This window comes from Macaca nemestrina, chromosome 3, assembly GCF_043159975.1.
Source record: "Macaca nemestrina isolate mMacNem1 chromosome 3, mMacNem.hap1, whole genome shotgun sequence".
Taxonomy (NCBI): Eukaryota; Metazoa; Chordata; class Mammalia; order Primates; family Cercopithecidae; genus Macaca; species Macaca nemestrina.
The window spans coordinates 158,727,813-158,738,351 of record NC_092127.1 but is presented as its reverse complement, the minus strand read 5'-3'; the positions used below and the strand labels follow the sequence as shown (position 1 = coordinate 158,738,351).

The 10,539-nt window shown below is 42.0% G+C and overlaps 1 long non-coding RNA gene across 3 annotated transcripts; it reads left to right on the top strand.

Moving 5' to 3' along the window:
- Window positions 1-5,691: 5,691 nt before the first annotated feature.
- On the top strand, window positions 5,692-10,539 carry LOC105487741 (uncharacterized). Of its 3 annotated transcripts, XR_011621365.1 has the most exons (4): window positions 5,692-5,833; window positions 8,297-8,382; window positions 9,348-9,634; window positions 9,787-10,534. It is a non-coding gene; the product is annotated as an uncharacterized lncRNA (long non-coding RNA). The 3 variants fall into 3 exon arrangements; XR_011621366.1 differs by having other exon boundaries at window positions 5,692-6,987; window positions 8,297-9,634; window positions 9,787-10,539; XR_011621364.1 differs by having other exon boundaries at window positions 8,297-9,634; window positions 9,787-10,538.

Here is a 10,539-nt window from a genome sequence, read left to right as displayed (position 1 = left end):
CTCCTGGGCACAAGTGATCCTCCTGCCTCATCCTCCCAAGTAGCTGGGATTACAGGCAAACGCCACTGCGCCATGCCCAGGTAGTCTATCCTTGTTTTTTTTTTTTTTTTTTTTTTTTTGAGACGGAGTCTCGCTCTATCACGGTGATCCAGGTGGTCAATTCTAAGCAAGAATTCTAACCCAGGTGGTCATGGGGCAATCGACCCAGGAAGTCTGTGCCCAAGCAGCAGCTGCTATACATGCTTCAGTTATTTGTATCTTGACAAAGAGCTACTGTGTTGCCAATCAGCACAAGGAATGTCAGACACAGGTTTTTATTTCTGATCCTAATGACTTGTCAAATAGCATGATGGATTTTAGAAATAGGCTGTAATTTGGGCATTAAAGGTATTTAAAATATGTGGCTTGGCTAAAGTATTTTACAGATACTCGCACAATTGTACAAATAGAATATGATGACCTTTGACTCCCGTAGTCTTCACTGTTGCGCTCTAGCTCTGGGCTAAAGCCCTAACTGGTTCCATGTAAAGCCATGACTCAGAGGGTCGCAGATCACTCTCCATCCAATGCCAGCCGTCAAGGTAACAGAATCCTGTCTCTAGAGGTTCAGCATGTCTGCTTTGGATCACCCTGTCACGCAATGTGGTAGATGAAGCACCTAAAGTGACAGAGAGTTGGGGCTTCTTTTAGCGTTAAAGAACCAGTTGCAGAAATGGCTCTGGACTTGCTTGCTAATAAATGTTTGCTAAATAAACAAGCAACTAAATAAATGAATGTAGCAGAACTATAACCTGGAAGCATAATTGTGAGGAAGGGAGTCACTTCAAATCTCTTCTGAGACTATAGAAGAAACCAAGAGCTGTGTCTGACCAAAGTGACTCAGGTGAGTTTTCAACAGAGATATTGAACCCAGAAATGTTTGCCTGTCTCCAGAAGCAGACCTTGCTCTTTAGAGCAAGATCTATGCTGGAAAAAAAAAAAAAAAAAAAAAAAAAGCATCATGGTTTCCACTACAGGGTCTCACTCTGTTGTGCAGGCTGGAATGATCTCTCCTGGAAATGACTGGCATAGTTGAGGGGAGAAAAGACCGGTCAGCTCTCGGTGCTTTCCTGTAAGCCCCTACTGCACTCACCTATTTGGGTCAATGGGTCAGAGATGACCCATACCTTTGACTCATGGAAGTAGGCCAAACCCAGCTGAGATGTTATCAAAAGGAAGTTGGACCAGACATAAATTATGCAGCATGGGATAATTCTTGGGGAGTGGTGTCACAGTTTGAAAACCAGAACACATATTCTCTTCAGGAAGCCATCGTGCTAATCTGCGGAGAGGGGAATGTGTTTCCCATGGCAGGCATCACTTGCTGGGTGTTATGGTCTGTCTCCCTGTCCTTTGCTCCTTAGTGTCCGGGTTTAGGTCTGGGTCTCGATACTGTCTGGCTTCTCATGTCTCCACCCACATCCAATGTGCTGGATTGTAACAAGATGTTGGACAGAATTTCTTTACTTCCGGTTTGATTAGTAAGTTATGGATAAAACTACCAAGCTACCCCAAACTCCAAACTCTGCTTGACAGCGGGGCATCTTAAATAGTCACCTTGCCACAAATTCTGCCTGTCTCTGCTGAGATGATAAATTACGTTGATTTTTGCAAGTCAATCTTGAATTTCCACAACAAACTCCTTGAATAAATAAACTTGGTCACAATGTTTTATACTTTTTATACACGGCTGAATTCTGGTTACTAATGTTTTATTTAGGACATTTTATTTCTTTCTTTCTTTCTTTCTTTCTTTCTTTCTTCTTTCTTTTTCTTTCTTCTTTCTCTCTTCCTTTCTTCCTTTCCTTCTTTCTTTCATCTTTTTTTTTTTTTTTTTCGATAAGGTCTCGCTGTGTCACCTAGGCTGGAGTGCAGTGGCAAGATCTTGGCTTGCTGTGACCTCCACTTCCTGGGCTCAAGTGATCCTTCCACCTCATCCTCCTGAGCAGCTGGGACTGCAGTAATGCACCACCACATCCAGCTAATTTTTGTATTTTTGTAGAGATGAGGTTTCACCATGTTGTCTAGGCTGGTCTCAAATTCCTGGCCTCAGGCAATCTGCCCTCCTCAGCCTCTGTATTAGCCTGTTTTCACAGTGCTGATAAAGATATACCCAAGACTGGGCAATTTACAAAAGAAAGAGATTTAATTAGACTTACATTTCCACGAGGCTGGGAGAAGCCTCACAATCATGGCAGAAGGCAAGGAGGAGCAGGTCATGTCTTACATGGATGGCAGCAGGCAAAGAGAGAGATTGTGTGCAGGGGAACTCCTCTTTTTAAAACCATCAAATTTCATGAGACTTATTCATCATCATGAGAACATCATGGGAAAGACTTGTCCCCATGATTCAATTACCTCCCACTGGGTACCTCCCACAACATGTGGGAATTCAAAATGAGATTTGGGTGGATACACAGCCAAACCAGCCTTCCAAAGGGCTGGGATTATAGCCATGAGCCACCATACCAGGCCTACAATTGGTACTATTTCTTACTTAAAGTCTTTATCAAATTCTCTAGTGAAGCCATTTAGGCATAGAGTTTCATTTGTAGGAAGGATTAAACTACAGATTCTATTTTAAAATGTATTTATTGGACAAATCAGAATTCTCATGTCCACTTTGGCCAGTTATTTTTCTAAGAATTTGTCTGATTTATCTAAAAAGTTTGGCTTTATTATTACTTATAATGCCACTTTGTGATCTATTTAGCATCAAAGGTGAGATGTTTCCTTTTCCATTTCCAGTACTGGTGATGTAAGCCTTCTCTACTTTGTTCATGATCATCCTCATCAAGGCTTTACTTTTCACTTTGCTGAATTGTACAGTGTTTTCTGGTTCATGTGGCTTTTTTTTTTTAAATCTTTGTAATTTCCTTCCTTCTATTATACCTTCTTTAAGTAAAATTTTCTGTTTGTCTTCTAATTTCTTCAGGTTTATTGATTTTTAGCTTTTCTTTTTTTCTAATCTAAATACTTAACACAAATAGAACACTTATGGAAATGTACAATCCTATAACAACAACCAAATTTTGCATCCCAAGAAAAATGTAAAGTTGAGACTGTGTCCAGCTAGACTTATTTATTTATCTTAGAAACAGGATCTAGCTATGCTGCCCAGGCTTGAGTGCAGTAGATATTCACAGCAGTGATCAAGCACATTGCAGCCTTGAATTCCTGGGCTCCAGCAACCCTCCTGCTTCAGCCTCCTGAATAGCTGGGACTACATGTGTGTGCTCTGTCACCTGGGTCTAATTAAAATTAAATTAATGCAGCTCAGTTTATATTTCATCATTACATTATTTGAATTCCATCACTAAAAAGATCCATTAAATTTTGTAAATTAAAAACATCAGGCCAGGTGCAGTGGCTCACACCTGTAATTCCAGCACTTTGGGAGGCTGAGATGGGCAGATCACTTGAGGTCAGGAGTTCGAGACCAGCCTGGACAACACAGTGAAACCCTGTCTCCACTAAAAATACAAAAATTAGCCAGGCATACTGGTGCATGCCTGCAATCCCAGCTACTCAGGAGGCTGAAGCACAAGAATTGCTTGAATCTGTAGGTGGAGGCTGCATTGAGCCAAGATGGCACCACTACACTCTAGCCTGGGTGACAGAGCAAGACTCTGACTGAAAAATAATAATAATAATAATAAATAAAAATAAATAAAAAATAAAAACATCATTTACAGTTTTGCCCCAGCTTCACCAGTCCCACCAAAATAACAGAGAGTGGCTTAAAAAAAAAAAAGATATTAACTCACAAGGACAAAGAGAAAAAGAAAGTAGAAAAGAAAAAGAAATATTTTGGAAGTTGGAGAGCATATGGGACAAGTGACTACCAACTTAGCTGACCAAAGGAAGCTGGAACCAACTGGGGGCAGCCTGAAGTGGGATGATTTGAGACAAAGAACCTCAGAAAGACTCAGGAGTTGGTGGCCCCAGGATGCAATTGAGGCTGAGAACAGAAGACTGCTTACAAGCCTATACAGAGGCGCATAGATGCCCCCAGATCTGCCAACCGCTATCTCCAGTCTCAGAAGTCCAGAGTTGACCCTCCAAAGAGGGTTAGCCAGAGAGACTCCAGCCTCAGTGACATCAGGGCAGGGCACTGTACAGAAAACTGGGGATCAACTGGAGTTCTACATCCTGTGGGCCCTCATCCCCTTCCCTCCACTCCAGTCTCAGAATGCTGGCAGTCAGGTTTATAATTCCCAAATCAGAAAGGGTTTCAGGAAACTGTCTAGATTAAGAGAAAAGACCCAAAGAAACTACAAGATAGGAGTTTCCCAATGAAACAGCCCAGCAAGATCACTCTACAGAAAAGTTCACACACTGGCAAGCTCCCTCCAGCCCTCAACACCACCATGTATGTGCATGCACACACACACACATATGCACACACATATACACATGCATGTACACACACACTACACAACTTACAACCAGCTTTTTAGTGCTTCACTTTTAAATATGAGAAAAGAGTCAAGGATGACCAGATATCTGATAAATTTTCTAATAGGAAAACTGAGATAAAAACAAATAAGATTTTTATAAGAGCTCAGTAGAAGCAGAAATAATCATAATAATAAAGTAGAAAATTTCAAAAAGCTGTAATTGATATGTTCAGAGAAAAAAAAGAAGGAAATTAGAAAGTTACATGAATTAGAAATATCAGAAGATAAAGTTTGGGAAAGTAAAAAAAAATTTCAGAGATGGAAAACATACAAAAAAAAAAAAAAACCCATAAGAAATAATACCAATTTTATACAAACTCTTTCAGAGTTTGGGAAAGTAAAAAAATATTTTGGAGATGGAAAATATAGGAAAAATTAAAGACCTGATGAAGAACTATAATATTCAAATAAATTGGGAGTTCCAGAAAGAGAGAACAGAGAAAATAGAAAGGTTAAAACTATTCAAAAAATAATTCAAGAAAATTCTTCAGGCCAGACGTGGTGGCTCATGCCTGTAATCCCACACTTTGGGAGGCCGAGGTGGGCGGATCGCCTGAAGTCAGGAGTTTGAGACCAGCCTTGCCAACATGGTGAGATGAAATCGCACCACTGCACTCCAGCCTGGGTGACTGAGCGAGGCTCTGTCTCAAAAAAAAAAAAAAAAAAGAAAGAAAAAAAAAAAAGAAATTCTTCAGAGCTGAAGGACATGAGTTTTCATATTCAGAGGCATCACAAGGTCTCCTACATAAGGGGTTTAGAAGTACCACACCAAGAAACATCATCATAAAACGTTGCAATTCCAAGGACTAAAAGAAGATTCTAAATGCATTCAGAAAGGAAATAGTATGCCTCATTAAAAAGGTAAAATATCAGACTTCCCAACAGCTGCACTGGAAGCTAGAAGAGCAGCATCTTTAAATTTCTAAGGAAAAAAGATTTTCAATTTAGAATTCTAATTTCAAATTAGAATTCTAAACCAATATGAATCATGTATGAGGTTGAAAGAATTGTATAGATAGTCATGATCTGGAAGCTTCAGGAGGATGTGTTCACCCAAAATGAAAGTGTAAAATGAGAAACAGGATGTCATGGGACCGAAAAAAAAAGAAAAGAGGCTCCAATACAGAGGAGAACTGAAAGGAATTTTGAGGTTAAGAAAAGGAAATCCCAGGGTGACAGCTGGGTGGCAGATTTTGAGAGCAGCCAGTCCAGACTGCAGCAGGAGGAGAGAGAGCTCCAGGAAGGATATCTTCCAAAAAAAGGTTTACGCTGGCAGAACATACAGAGAGGAGATTTCCATTTCTGATGCAGGGTTTGGGATGATTTCAGTAGAGGTAAGGAGTCTCCTCCTATCTGTGGGGATATGTTCCAAGACCCCCAGTGGATGCCTGAAACCACAGATAGTCTGAACCCTATATATACTGTATTTTTTCCTGTATGTACAGACCTATGATACAATTTAATTAGGCACAGTACTCTCGGGGCCATTATTAAGTAAAATAAGGGTTACTTGAACACAAGCACTGCAATACTGCAACAGTTGATCTGATAACCAAGATGGCTACTAAGCAACCAGCGGGCAGACAGCACAGACCTCGTGGATAATTTTTCTTTTCTTTTTTTTTTTTTTTTTTGAGACAGAGTCTTGCTGTGTCACTCAGGCTGGAGTGCAGTGGTGGGATCTTGACTCACTGCAACCTCTGCCTCCTGGGTTCGAGCTATTCTCCTGTCTCAGCCTCCTGGGACTACAGGGATGTGCCACCAGGCCCAGCTAATTTTTCTATTTTTAGTTGAGACGGGGTTTCACCAAGTTGATCAGGCTGGTCTCCAACTCCTGACCTCAGGTGATCTGCCCGCCTCAGCCTCCCAAAGTGTTGGGATCTCACGGGTACGTGAGCCACCGCATCCGGCCTAAACTTTTTATTTCTTAAATGTTCCACTTAATATTTTTGGGGTTGAACATGTAGTAACTGAAACCACAGAAAGTGAAACCGTGGATAAGGGGGATTGTTGTACATAGAAAACTAAGCAAATAAGAAAAAAATGAGATGATAAACTCCAGTGAAAACAAATAATTGAAAAAGAAAATAAAATATGGCTCAGCTGCAGATATTTTTAAAATCATAGTTATATAAACATTAAATATTATCTTAAAAATTTATGATAGAGATATATTGTCAGATGGCAGGAGGAGATGTTCAGGGAAAGATGTGTAAATGGTGTAACAGAACTGAATCATAATTATTCTATAATAGAGGAGATAATAACAAAAACCGAAAAGTCAATATAACAACAATAGTGCCAGGCACTGTTAAAAGTGCTTATTTTTAATGCATTAATTCCTTTGGTTTTATTTATTTATTTAAGACAGAGTCTCGCTCTGTCACCCAGACTGGAGTGAAGTGGTGCAATCTTGGTTCACTGCAACTTCCGCCTCCCAGGTTCAAGCAATTCTCTGCCTCAGCATCTCAAGTAGCTGAGATTACAGGTACATGCCACTACGCCCAGTTAGTTTTTGTATTTTTAGTAGAGACAGGGATTCACCATGTTGGCCAGGCTGGTCTCAAACTCCTGACCTCAGGTGATCCACCCACCTCGGCCTCCCAAAGTGCAGGGATTTCAGGCGTGAGCCACCGCGCCCAGCCTGAATTAATTCCTTTTAATGCTCACACGAAACTTATGAAGTTTTAAAACTCATTTAATGGATGAGAATATGAAAAATAGTGATGTACGCATATAATTTAGAAATATGGGGGCAAACTCCAGAAGCAACAGCTGTAAGAAACAAAAGTAATTGCCTCCATGGAGAGGAAATTGGATGGAAAAGGGCACGTAGAGGTCTGCTGGTTTTCAATAGAAACCTTGCTTAGGCACAGTGGCTTTCACCTGCAATCCCAGCACTTTGGGAAGCTGAAGTGAATGGATTGCTTGAGCCTAAGAGTTCAAGACCAGCCTGGGCAATATAATCTCATCTCTACAAAAAATACAAAAATTAGCCAGCATGGTGGTGTGTACCTATAGTCCTAGCTACTTGGGAGACTGAGGTGGTAGGATCACTTGAGCCTGGGCGGTAGAGGCTGCAGTGAACCATGATCGCACCACTGCACTCCAGCCTGAGTTACACAGTGAGGAAAAAAAAATAAGACGAAGCCTTATGAAACCATTTTTGTTTTGTTTTGTTTTGTTTTGAGACAAAGTCTCACTCTGTTGCCCAGGCCAGAGTGCAGTGGCATGATCTTGGCTCACTGCAACCTCTGCCTATCAGGTTCAAGTCATTCTCTTGCCTCAGCCTCCCAAGTAGCTGGGACTACAGGTGCACGCCACCATGCCTGGCTAAGTTTTGTATTTTTAAGAGAGACAGGGTTTCACTATGTTGTCCAGGCTGGTCTCAAACTCCTGACCTCAGGTGATCCATCCGCCTCAGCCTCCCAAAGTGCTGGGATTACAGGCTGAGCCACTATACTTGGCCTGAAACCACTGACTTGTTAAACTTTGTACATATAAAACTTTGATAAAACTAAAAAATCAATTAAAAGACATCAATTCAATAATGTATTAATCAGTCAGTGATAATGGTTTGGCTCTGGGGCACCACCCAAATCTCATGCTGAATTGTAATCCCTAGTGTTGGAGATTGGTAGGAGGTGACTGGATTATGGGGGGATGGTCTCTAATGGCTTAGCACCATCTCCCTAGTGATTTCTCACAATAGAGTTCTCACAAGATCTGGTTGTTTAAAAGTGTGTGGCACCTTCCCATTCTCTCTCTCTCTTTCTCTCTCCTGCCACCATTTGAAGATGTGCTTGCTTACCTTAGCCCCTCTGCCATGATTGTAAGCTTCCTAAGCCTCCCCAGCAATGTCTCCTCTACAGCCTGTGGAACTGTGAGTCAATTAAACCTCTTCTTTTCATAAATTACCCAGTCTCAGGTAGTTCTTTATAGCAGTGTGAGAACAGACTAATAGAGAAAATTGGTATCAGAGAAATGGGGCATTACTATAAAGATACCTACAAATGTAGAAGTGACTTTGGAACTGGGTAATGGGCAGAGGTTGGAACAGTTTGGAAGCTTTGGAAGAAGACAGGAAGATGAGGGAAAGTTTGAAACTTCCTAGAGACTTGTTGAATGGTTTTGACCAAAATGCTGATAGTGATATGGACAGAGATGGCCAGGCAGATGGGGTCTCAGATGGAGATGAGGAACTTACTGGAAACTGCAGTAAAGGTCATTCTTGCTACGCTTTAGCAAAAAAACTAGTGGCATTGTGCCCCTGCTCTAGGGAATCTGTTGAATTTTGAACTTGAGAGAGAGGATTTAGGGTATGTGGCAGAAGAAATTCCTAAGCAGCAGCAGAGCATGAAAGTTTGGAAAATTTGCAGCCTGGCCATATAGTAAAAAAAAAAAAAAAAGTTTTCTGGGGAGGAATTCAAATCTGCTGCAGTAAAGATAAGCTAAATGTTAATAGCCAAGACAATGTGAAAAATGCCTCCAAGGCATTTCAGAGACAGAGGGCTGGAGGACTAGGAGGGAAAAATGGTTTTGTGGGCAGGCCTAGGGTCCCCCACTCTGTTCTGTGCAGCCCCGGGACACGGCGCCCTGCATCACAGCTGCTCCAGCTCTGGCCTTGGCGTAAAGGGCCTCAGATACGCTTCAGGCCTCTGCTTAAGAGGGCAAAAGCCATAAGAAGCGTTGGCAGCTTCCATATGATGTTAAGCCTGTAGGTGTGCAGAGTGCAACTGTTGAGGCTTGGGAACCTCCACCTAGATTTCAGAAGATGTATGAAAATGCCTGGATTTCCAGGCAGAAGTCTTCTGCAGGGGTAGAGCCCTCATGGGGAACCTCTACTAGGGCAATGTGGAGGGGAAATGTGGAATCGGAGCCCCCACACAGAGTCCCCACTGGAGCACTGCCTTGTGGAGCTGTGAGAAGAGGGCCACCGTCCTCCAGACTCCAGAATGGTAAATCCACCAACAGCTTGCACCGTGTGCCCAGAAAAACTCCAGGCACTCAATGCCAACCTGTGAACACAGCCACAAGGGCAGTACCCTTCAGAGCCACAGGGGCAGAGCTGCCCAAGGCCTTGAGAGCCCACCTCTTACATCAGCATGCCCTGGATGTGAGACATGGAGTCAAAGGTAACTATTTTTGGACCTTTAAGATTTAATGACTGTCTGCTAGGTTTCAGACTTGTTTTGCCCAATTTCTCCCTTTTGGAATGGGAGCATTTACTCAATGTTTGTACCCTCATTGTACCTTGGAAGTAACTAACTTGTTTTTTATTTTACAGGCTGATAGGCAGAAGTGACGTGCTTTGTGTCAGATGAGACTTTGGACTTGGATTTTTGAGTTAATGCTGGAATGAGTTAAGACTTTGGGGGACCATTGGGAAGGCATGATTGTGTTTTAAAATGTGAGAAGTACATGAGATGTGGGAAGCGGCAGGGGTGGAACGATATGGTTTGGCTTTGTGTCCCCACCCAAATCTCACATTGAGTTGTAATCCCTAGTGTTGGAGGTGGGGCGTGGTGGGAAGTGATTGGATCATGGGGTGGTTTCTAGTGGTTTAGCATCATTCCCCTAGTGCTGTCTTATGATAGAATTCTCACAAAATCTGGTTGTTTAAAAGTGTGCGGCACCTTCCCCTTCTCTCTCTCTCTCTCCTGCCACCATGTGAAGACATGCTTGCTTCCCCTTTGCCTTCTGACATGATTGTAAGTTTCCTGAGGCCTCCCCAGCCATGCATCCTGCACAGCCTGTGGAACTATGAGTCAATTAAACCTCTTTTCTTCATAAATTACCCAGTCTCAGTTCTTTATAGCAGTGTGAGAACGAACTAATACAATCAATCAATATATATTCACAATAAACCATTTTTAATTAACAAAAATCTATGCCTGTTGTAATCATTTCTATGTGAAAAACTCACAGAAAGGAGGTCTTGAATATTCCTCTAGTCAGCCTATGCTTCTGGTGATGACTTTCCCTGGCCTGCAGGTTCCCAGTTCAACCAAACTGCCATCAATCTCCCCCCATGGAAGCT